Source organism: Gigantopelta aegis, chromosome 6, assembly GCF_016097555.1.
Source record: "Gigantopelta aegis isolate Gae_Host chromosome 6, Gae_host_genome, whole genome shotgun sequence".
Taxonomy (NCBI): domain Eukaryota; kingdom Metazoa; phylum Mollusca; class Gastropoda; order Neomphalida; family Peltospiridae; genus Gigantopelta; species Gigantopelta aegis.
Genome location: NC_054704.1, coordinates 79,656,585 through 79,665,411, shown reverse-complemented (window position 1 = coordinate 79,665,411; position 8,827 = coordinate 79,656,585).

The following is an 8,827-nucleotide window of genomic DNA, read 5'->3' as shown; positions in this document are numbered from 1 at the left end:
CCCCTTCTCCCAGATGTTAGAAAGACCACGTTATAACTGATGATAAAGTAGCGGAAAACGGCCGGCTCTCTACCACTGAGCTACACCCCTTCTCCCAGATGTTAGAAAGACCACGTTATAACTGATGATAAATTAGCGGAAAACGGCCGGCTCTCTACCACTGAGCTACACCCCTTCTCCCAGATGTTAGAAAGACCACGTTACAACTGATGATAAAGTAGCGGAAAACGGCCGGCTCTCTACCACTGAGCTACACCCCTTCTCCCAGAAGTTAGAAAGGCCACGTTATAACTGATGATAAATTAGCGGAAAACGGCCGGCGCTCTACCACTGAGCTACACCCCTTCTCCCAGATGTTAGAAAGACCACGTTATAACTGATGATAAAGTAGCGGAAAACGGCCGGCTCTCTACCACTGAGCTACACCCCTTCTCCCAGATGTTAGAAAGACCACGTTATAACTGATGATAAAGTAGCGGAAAACGGCCGGCTCTCTACCACTGAGCTACACCCCTTCTCCCAGAAGTTAGAAAGGCCACGTTATAACTGATGATAAATTAGCGGAAAACGGCCGACGCTCTACCACTGAGCTACACCCCTTCTCCCAGAAGTTAGAAAGACCACGTTATAACTGATGATAAAGTAGCGGAAAACGGCCGGCGCTCGACCATTGAGCTACACCCCTTCTCCCAGATGTTAGAAAGACCACGTTATAACTGATGATAAAGTAGCGGAAAACGGCCGGCGCTCGACCATTGAGCTACACCCCTTCTCCCAGAAGTTAGAAAGGCCACGTTATAACTGATGATAAAGTAGCGGAAAACGGCCGGTGTCCCAGTTTCAAATTCCTCCCGTATTCAAATTACTCCCCGGTAATTTGAACCTAGTTTCAGATTACCGGGGGTTGTTTGAACCTAGTTTCAGATTACCGGGGATTGTTTGAACCTAGGTTCAGATTACCCCCGGGGTAGTTTGAACCTAGTTTCAAGCTACCCCCCTTAGTTTTAAACGACCCCCCGGGGGTAGCCTGAAACTGGGGGGTAACTTGCACATATATGGTAGTTTCAAATTACCCCAAGTTTCGGATTAACCCATTTAAAATCTCAAACTAGACGGCGATTCATGAACGTGTTGTGAATTAGACTAATTTTACATAGTGATATTTCCTGGGGAGAAAAATGGTGAGTGACTGAATCATTGTTTAACGTCCGTGTACATACACAGACGACGTGATGTCGACGCAGGAAGGGGCTATACGTACAATATAATAGGACAGACATATTATGTGTTCTATTATTTACGTATTGACTATTAACAGGGTTTGTATTCTCGAAATATTTGCTTAAACATAAATTCTGATATCCATTCTATCTAGGTTTCCATACTTTTTATGCAAAATATGTGTTCGTGTAATATGAATTTTCATATTTTATAGGAATACTTAATATATATACATGTGTATTAATGTTTCGATGTAAAAAAATATACCCTATTTGTGAAAATTTACTGGTTGTTGGGTGGGGGTAATTTGAAACTACGGGGGGTACTTTGAACCTAGGTTCAAATTACCTGGGGGGTAACCTGAACCGGGGGGTAATTTGAACACCGGCGCTCTACCACTGAGCTACACCCCTTCTCCTAGAAGTTGGGAAGGCCACGTTATAACTGATGATAAAGTAGCGGAAAACGGCCGGCTCTCTACCACTGAGCTACACCCCTTCTCCCAGATGTTAGAAAGACCACGTTATAACTGATGATAAAGTAGCGGAAAACGGCCGGCTCTCTACCACTGAGCTACACCCCTTCTCCCAGAAGTTAGAAAGGCCACGTTATAACTGATGATAAATTAGCGGAAAACGGCCGGCGCTCTACCATTGAGCTACACCCCTTCTCCCAGATGTTAGAAAGACCACGTTATAACTGATGATAAAGTAGCGGAAAACGGCCGGCTCTCTACCACTGAGCTACACCCCTTCTCCCAGAAGTTAGAAAGGCCACATTATAACTGATGATAAATTAGCGGAAAACGGCCGGCGCTCTACCATTGAGCTACACCCCTTCTCCCAGATGTTAGAAAGACCACGTTATAACTGATGATAAAGTAGCGGAAAACGGCCGGCTCTCTACCACTGAGCTACACCCCTTCTCCCAGAAGTTAGAAAGGCCACGTTATAACTGATGATAAATTAGCGGAAAACGGCCGGCGCTCTACCACTGAGCTACACCCCTTCTCCCAGATGTTAGAAAGACCACGTTATAACTGATGATAAAGTAGCGGAAAACGGCCGGCTCTCTACCACTGAGCTACACCCCTTCTCCCAGATGTTAGAAAGACCACGTTATAACTGATGATAAAGTAGCGGAAAACGGCCGGCTCTCTACCACTGAGCTACACCCCTTCTCCCAGATGTTAGAAAGACCACGTTATAACTGATGATAAATTAGCGGAAAACGGCCGGCTCTCTACCACTGAGCTACACCCCTTCTCCCAGATGTTAGAAAGACCACGTTATAACTGATGATAAAGTAGCGGAAAACGGCCGGCTCTCTACCACTGAGCTACACCCCTTCTCCCAGAAGTTAGAAAGGCCACGTTATAACTGATGATAAATTAGCGGAAAACGGCCGGCGCTCTACCACTGAGCTACACCCCCTTCTCCCAGATGTTAGAAAGACCACGTTATAACTGATGATAAAGTAGCGGAAAACGGCCGGCTCTCTACCACTGAGCTACACCCCTTCTCCCAGATGTTAGAAAGACCACGTTATAACTGATGATAAAGTAGCGGAAAACGGCCGGCTCTCTACCACTGAGCTACACCCCTTCTCCCAGAAGTTAGAAAGGCCACGTTATAACTGATGATAAATTAGCGGAAAACGGCCGACGCTCTACCACTGAGCTACACCCCTTCTCCCAGAAGTTAGAAAGACCACGTTATAACTGATGATAAAGTAGCGGAAAACGGCCGGCGCTCGACCATTGAGCTACACCCCTTCTCCCAGATGTTAGAAAGACCACGTTATAACTGATGATAAAGTAGCGGAAAACGGCCGGCGCTCGACCATTGAGCTACACCCCTTCTCCCAGAAGTTAGAAAGGCCACGTTATAACTGATGATAAAGTAGCGGAAAACGGCCGGCTCTCTACCACTGAGCTACACCCCTTCTCCCAGATGTTAGAAAGACCACGTTATAACTGATGATAAATTAGCGGAAAACGGCCGGCTCTCTACCACTGAGCTACACCCCTTCTCCCAGATGTTAGAAAGACCACGTTATAACTGATGATAAAGTAGCGGAAAACGGCCGGCTCTCTACCACTGAGCTACACCCCTTCTCCCAGAAGTTAGAAAGGCCACGTTATAACTGATGATAAATTAGCGGAAAACGGCCGGCGCTCTACCACTGAGCTACACCCCCTTCTCCCAGATGTTAGAAAGACCACGTTATAACTGATGATAAAGTAGCGGAAAACGGCCGGCTCTCTACCACTGAGCTACACCCCTTCTCCCAGATGTTAGAAAGACCACGTTATAACTGATGATAAAGTAGCGGAAAACGGCCGGCTCTCTACCACTGAGCTACACCCCTTCTCCCAGAAGTTAGAAAGGCCACGTTATAACTGATGATAAATTAGCGGAAAACGGCCGACGCTCTACCACTGAGCTACACCCCTTCTCCCAGAAGTTAGAAAGACCACGTTATAACTGATGATAAAGTAGCGGAAAACGGCCGGCGCTCGACCATTGAGCTACACCCCTTCTCCCAGATGTTAGAAAGACCACGTTATAACTTATGATAAAGTAGCGGAAAACGGCCGGCGCTCGACCATTGAGCTATACCCCTTCTCCCAGAAGTTAGAAAGGCCACGTTATAACTGATGATAAAGTAGCGGAAAACGGCCGGTGTCCCAGTTTCAAATTCCTCCCGTATTCAAATTACTCCCCGGTAATTTGAACCTAGTTTCAGATTACCGGGGGTTGTTTGAACCTAGTTTCAGATTACCGGGGATTGTTTGAACCTAGGTTCAGATTACCCCCGGGGTAGTTTGAACCTAGTTTCAAGCTACCCCCCTTAGTTTTAAACGACCCCCCGGGGGTAGCCTGAAACTGGGGGGTAACTTGCACATATATGGTAGTTTCAAATTACCCCAAGTTTCGGATTAACCCATTTAAAATCTCAAACTAGACGGCGATTCATGAACGTGTTGTGAATTAGACTAATTTTACATAGTGATATTTCCTGGGGAGAAAAATGGTGAGTGACTGAATCATTGTTTAACGTCCGTGTACATACACAGACGACGTGATGTCGACGCAGGAAGGGGCTATACGTACAATATAATAGGACAGACATATTATGTGTTCTATTATTTACGTATTGACTATTAACAGGGTTTGTATTCTCGAAATATTTGCTTAAACATAAATTCTGATATCCATTCTATCTAGGTTTCCATACTTTTTATGCAAAATATGTGTTCGTGTAATATGAATTTTCATATTTTATAGGAATACTTAATATATATACATGTGTATTAATGTTTCGATGTAAAAAAATATACCCTATTTGTGAAAATTTACTGGTTGTTGGGTGGGGGTAATTTGAAACTACGGGGGGTACTTTGAACCTAGGTTCAAATTACCTGGGGGGTAACCTGAACCGGGGGGTAATTTGAACACCGGCGCTCTACCACTGAGCTACACCCCTTCTCCTAGAAGTTGGGAAGGCCACGTTATAACTGATGATAAAGTAGCGGAAAATGGCCGGTGCTCTACTACTGAGCTACACCCCTTCTCCCAGAAGTTAGAAAGGCCACGTTATAACTGATGATAAAGTAACGGAAAACGGCCGGCGCTCTACCACTGAGCTACACCCCTTCTCCCAGAAGTTGGGAAGGCCACGTTATAACTGATGATAAAGTAGCGGAAAACAGCCGGCGCTCTACCACTGAGCTACACCCCTTCTCCCAGAAGTAGGGAAGGCCACGTTATAACTGATGATAAAGTAGCGGAAAACAGCCGGCGCTCTACCACTGAGCTACACCCCGTATCGGTGAATATCCCTACAGACCGGAAGTGGGGTATAACCGATGATAATGGCTTAGGTTCGATGAATTGGATCTAGAGTAATTTCCTACTGACATTTCAGATGAGAAATCATCCAGACTGTAAAACGCCGATACTAAAACATGGAAGTGTATCGCCATTGATACCAGGTGGGGAAAACATGCTTACAAGCTCCATTGAAAAATCTGACAAAAGCTGTTTGTGAGGTGCATTTCTAGGGCTGACAGACAGAAAACTGGATACGTTCAGAAAGACAGGTTTTTTTAACGTTTAACTTTTTTCTTTTTGTTTAAAGTAGAAAAACCCGAAAAGAAAACAATTTAATTAATGTTTTCACAGCATATAACAAAGAGAGAAAAAAAATAAAAAAAATAAAAATATTACACCCCCCCTCCAAAAAAACCCACAAACCCCCCACAAAAACCCCCACCAACAAAACAAAAACAACAAAAAAGAAAAAAAAAAGAAGAAGAAAGCCAAACATGGACTGTTCATTTCAAGAGTGGGCATAACTATAATAGTGCTGGTTGTTAGACCTAGATTTCTACTATGAATTGTAATCTTGCCCACAGTTTGAGTGAGACACATGTATTTAAACATAGGAATACACCAAATAGTATTTGAGAGGGTCGAAGTACAAACACCTTTTGACTCCACTGTTAACACTACCAGTCTTGGCATTAGTGATAAGTGTAAAACTGTTTGCTGTGGTAAAATGTTGTTTCAACTCGCCAGTGAAGTACTGTATTTTAATTTGAACTAGTGTTAAAGGGACATCCCTGAGTTTGCTGCACTGTAAAATGTTGTTTCAACTCGCCAGTGAAGTACTGTATTTTAATTTGAACTAGTGTTAAAGGGACATCCCTGAGTTTGCTACACTGTAAAATGTTGTTTCAACTCGCCAGTGAAGTACTGTATTTTAATTTGAACTAGTGTTAAAGGGACATCCCTGAGTTTGCTGCACTGTAAAATGTTGTTTCAACTCGCCAGTGAAGTACTGTATTTTAATTTGAACTAGTGTTAAAGGGACATCCCTGAGTTTGCTGCACTGTAAAATGTTGTTTCAACTCGCCAGTGAAGTACTGTATTTTAATTTGAACTAGTGTTAAAGGGACATCCCTGAGTTTGCTGCACTGTAAAATGTTGTTTCAACTCGCCAGTGAAGTACTGTATTTTAATTTGAACTAGTGTTAAAGGGACATCCCTGAGTTTGCTGCACTGTAAAATGTTGTTTCAACTCGCCAGTGAAGTACTGTATTTTAATTTGAACTAGTGTTAAAGGGACATCCCTGAGTTTGCTGCACTGTAAAATGTTGTTTCAACTCGCCAGTGAAGTACTGTATTTTAATTTGAACTAGTGTTAAAGGGACATCCCTGAGTTTGCTGCACTGTAAAATGTTGTTTCAACTCGCCAGTGAAGTACTGTATTTTAATTTGAACTAGTGTTAAAGGGACATCCCTGAGTTTGCTGCACTGTAAAATGTTGTTTCAACTCGCCAGTGAAGTACTGTATTTTAATTTGAACTAGTGTTAAAGGGACATCCCTGAGTTTGCTGCACTGTAAAATGTTGTTTCAACTCGCCAGTGAAGTACTGTATTTTAATTTGAACTAGTGTTAAAGGGACATCCCTGAGTTTGCTGCACTGTAAAATGTTGTTTCAACTCGCCAGTGAAGTACTGTATTTTAATTTGAACTAGTGTTAAAGGGACATCCCTGAGTTTGCTACACTGTAAAATGTTGTTTCAACTCGCCAGTGAAGTACTGTATTTTAATTTGAACTAGTGTTAAAGGGACATCCCTGAGTTTGCTGCACTGTAAGATGTTTCCGACTAATAAAATATTTCTACGATTAAACTTACATATTAAATATATTTTCTTGTTTAGAATATCAGTGTCTGTATATTCAATGTGTTTCTGGTCGTCTTAATATTTATAAGAAGCCCAAACTGGATTTTTGTCTTGAAATAATTTCGTACGTACGACAAAAACAATATTTTAGGAAATAAGATGAAATTTAACCTAATCCAAATATTAGAACGATCAGAAAGACGTTTAATATACAGCCATTAATATTTTATATAGAAAAATTTATTTGATATGTAATTACAATCGTTAAAAGTCTCCATTAATCAATAACATCTTAAAAAGTGCAGCAAACTCAGGAATGTCCCTTTAATGTATCAGCAACATTCGAAGACAATTCTCGTATGGAATGAGCGTTATTTATGAGGTTATGTCTTTCGGAAATCTCTGGCTAAAATGTAGACTCACAGGTTAGTTACACCCCCACTGGAGAGAACACCGTGTGGTAAGTTTGGTATCACACACTCGTCTCCCACGTATATGTGACTACAGGAGTAAAGACAACTGACGGCACAGCCAGGAAAAGCACATGCAATTCTGTCGTTATAGTCTCTGTGCTGTATTATCTAGAAGGAAGGAAGGAAATGTTTTATATAACGACGCACTCAACACATTTTATTTACGGTTATATGGCGTCATACATGTGATTAAGGACCACACAAATATTGAGAGAGGAAACCCGCTGTCGCCTCTCCATGGGCTACTCTTTTTGATTAGCAGCAAAGGATCTTTTATATGCACCATCCCACAGACATGATAGTACATACCACGGCTTTTGTTGAGCACTGGCTGTAACGAGAAATAGCCAAAAAGGTCCACCGATGGGGATCGATCCTAGATGGACGGCGCATCAAGCGAACGCTTTACCACTGGGCTACGTCCCGCCCCTGCATTATCAATTACTAGAACTTAGGCTGTTTCAGCATTTTAACTTTAACCCTATTCTAAAAATGAGATTTAATCTATACAATTTGATGATAATTTAAGAAACTTTTTTTTATTAGCATTTTTTTTTGTATGTTTTATGTAAAACGTTTTTTTTTTATCACGTTTCCTAAAACATTTTTTTTAAGGCATAACCATTAATAGCTGTAACATTAAAACTGTAGTATTTGTATTTTTGATTATAAAATTATGATCAAATTAGATCGAGATCGTAGCTTTAAATTATCTGAAGGTAAAGGTTGTATTTTAACAGACAACACAATTTCGGCAACTGTAAGGTGATAGATATTTCGTGGAAGTGGCCGAGAAGTCCCGAGTGACGCTCAAATTCTAGTACTACATGTAATAGAGTAGTACTGTAACGGAAACAGCCGAACATCTGCATCGCACCTGGGGCTTTGCACACAGTCACGGGACTCGGGTTCCGCAACGAATGACCTCGATATAACTGCGCAGTTACCGCTTTCTGGGTCAAACAACATCCTGAAAGTTTCCTATCACATTTAAACTACTAGTAGTACAAAATTCTCTTCATGATAAACACACACCGATGTTTATTATATGCGTTTAGCGCAAAAAATGTGTTGGTCTCTTACGTTTGTGGGGTTTTTTGTGTGTGCGCGCTAACGAAATATGTTGTCGGCAATTTTGTTTTGCCAACAGAAGCAGGCGTAAACTATTTTTGCCCCCATGAATGAACTCCAGTAGTTTGATACGCTGTGCTGTGGTCTATTTGCGTCAAAGGTACCTATAGGCTAGCCTACCTTGCAGTTCGGGGAGTTAGTTCAGTACGTTTTCTCACACTAACACATCCAGATACTAGACGGACACATTCTGTATTTACTTCTTACCTCGTTTACAGATTGAAAACAATAGTTCAACAACAATTGTAATATATATATGAATTTGGAGTATCAGGAGAGACCTTATATCTATTAAATGATTATGA